Source organism: Convolutriloba macropyga, unplaced genomic scaffold (genome assembly GCF_964194025.1).
Source record: "Convolutriloba macropyga unplaced genomic scaffold, txConMacr16.3 SCAFFOLD_5349, whole genome shotgun sequence".
Classification (NCBI taxonomy): Eukaryota; Metazoa; Xenacoelomorpha; order Acoela; family Convolutidae; genus Convolutriloba; species Convolutriloba macropyga.
This window is the reverse complement of record NW_027453612.1, coordinates 12,610-15,000: the sequence shown is the minus strand read 5'-3', so window position 1 is coordinate 15,000 and position 2,391 is coordinate 12,610. Positions and strand designations below refer to the sequence as shown.

At 39.4% G+C, this 2,391-nt stretch overlaps 2 pseudogenes; both read right to left on the bottom strand.

Annotated features, from left to right (window-relative positions):
- The window catches only part of LOC142358416 (large subunit ribosomal RNA), a pseudogene marked incomplete at its 3' end in the record, with an annotated part of 2,542 nt that extends 2,436 nt beyond the window's left edge, over nucleotides 1–106 (bottom strand).
- A 1,683-nt stretch (nucleotides 107–1,789) lies between these two features.
- On the bottom strand, nucleotides 1,790–1,941 carry LOC142358415 (5.8S ribosomal RNA; annotated as a pseudogene).
- Nucleotides 1,942–2,391: the final 450 nt, after the last annotated feature.

Sequence of the window (2,391 nt, the reverse complement as noted above, 5' to 3'; positions counted from 1 at the left end):
TTTTCCCTGTTCATTCGCCATTACTAAGGGATTCTCAGTTGATTTCTTTTCCTCCCCTTACTGATATGCTTAAGTTAAGGGGGTTCTCTCGCCCAATTCAGGTTATGTAGTTGATTGTCTCTTAATTGGTTCACTGACCAATATGAGACAGAAACCGATTCAGCAGTTTTGTTCGCTACTACTATCAAACACAGGTCGAAGTTTCCATTCAGTCATTAATTCCAACTTTCAAATGTTGTTGTTTCAGCTTTCGCTTACTAGAAGCAACATAATACTCGCTGCAATACAGACCTCGGGAAACCCTCACCGTGAATAAGGTTCACTCACATATTTCACTACATTTTGCGTGGGATTGGAGATGAGGCTACTCGTTCTTGCTCAGTACTAGGCTGAAAATTAACGAAACTTCGTTACAAACGTTCACATGTTGATGTTTCCGCTTTCGCGTACTCGAAACAACATAATACTAGTCTTTGTAATTTAGTTTCATAATTTCAACTGTTCTCATGCAGAATTTTTGCTCATTCTTATCCCAAATTTTGACCTGGCTACTAGTTACACTCCTTGTACTTATTGCAAAATGACCACAAATTTCAACAGCTTTCACATGTTGCTGTTTCGGCTTTCGCTTACTACAGTCAACATAATACTCGTTGCAAAATAAGTGCTCGGCATCTGCAATTTTCCAAAGACGAAGTTTCGCCAGTTCAATTTTCGCTCGCCAATTATGGCTACTAATTCACACGGTACTGAGCTCAACAACATTAAATTTGTTCAGCAAGACTTTCACATGTTGATGTTTTGGCTTTCGCCTACTAGAAGCAACATAATACTCGTCTTGTTAGCTCATTCAATGAGAATAGCTTTTCCCGTTGAGAATTTTTGCCTTCAATTGGCGTTGTAGTGAGTTTGGCTACTCAGATCACCAAATACTTGTGACAATTCGAACCAGAAATGTTTTCAATTTTCACATGCTGATGTTTCGGATTCAACCTACTAGAAGCAGCATAATACTTGTATTCAACAATTTCTGTATCAAATCCCAGTTTTCTCTGGTGCATCTTTGCCAAACTATTCCAAACTGCCTGAGTCTGAATACCAATTACAGGTACTAGTAAATGCACGTTACTAAGGACTATATAGTTCTAGGTTACTGTACACAACGACGTTCACATGTTGATGTTTCAGCTGCCGCTTACTAGAAACAACATAATACTTATCGTGCATACCTTTCCATAACTTGTCCTTTTCAGATGCATTAGTTTCCCTTTGTCTTGGCTTCTACAGTCAGACTGGCTACTAGTAACAGCACAGTACTAATCACATATCGTTCTACAGTTTGCAGACAACTTTCACATGTTGATGTTTCAGCTTTCGCCTACTAGAAACAACATAATACTCGCTGTATACATTTGTAGTTCTCTATGTAACTTTCATGTGAAGAAGTTTCGCCAGTCTTTTTGACTGTCTCAAATCTGAGTCATGCTTAGGCTACTAGTTGCTTCATAGTACTTATCGCCTCGAGATCATTGAACAAAACTTGATTTTCACATGTTGCTGTTTCAGCTTCCGCTTACTAGAAACAACATAATACTAGTCTCATTAAGTTCCGTCTCTTTGCAATTTTCTTATGAAGAAAATTCGCCATCACAATGACTCCAGCAGTTCTTGATCAAGGAATGCAATCATTGATCAGAATGCTATTATTTGAATCGGTTCTGCTTTAAGTGTTCCAATTTTATTGGAAGCACCAACAATAGAACATCAATGTGTTCAATCGAGAGTTATATAACCCTGAATCGGACGCAGTCAACAGCCGAAGCCGAGACCGCCTTTTGCGTTAGAGAGGTCGGTAAACAAATCTTGCGATTCATACCGAATTAACACATATAGCTGTGCTCCTCTTCGTAAAGCGAGCCAAGTGATCCCCTGTTGAAGGATGTATTTGGACCAATCTAGTAGCATTTGGTTTCCAACAAGCTCTCCCAAGTTAGCTTACTTATTGGGCTTTTCAACCAATTCGGTTGGCTACAAGCATCATCAAAGTACTAGCCACAGTTTGATCGCAAAATTCTACGACTTTCACATGTTGATGTTTCGGCTTGCGCTTAGCCTACTATAAGCAACATAATACTAGTCATATCATAGAGCGTGATCAGCTTGTGACGTTCTCATGATGAAGTTTCACCAACAGTGTCTCACTTCGAGCTTAAATCCAGCTACTAGTAACTACACAGTACTGACTGCAACGATAACTTTTATCTATACCTTTCACATGCTGCGCTTTCGGCCAGGGCCTACTAACGTCAACATAATACTCGATATAAACTTTTGTTCATGATGCAGCTTCCCCATGCAGAAGTTTCGCCTTCAAATGCTCTCTTGGCCATA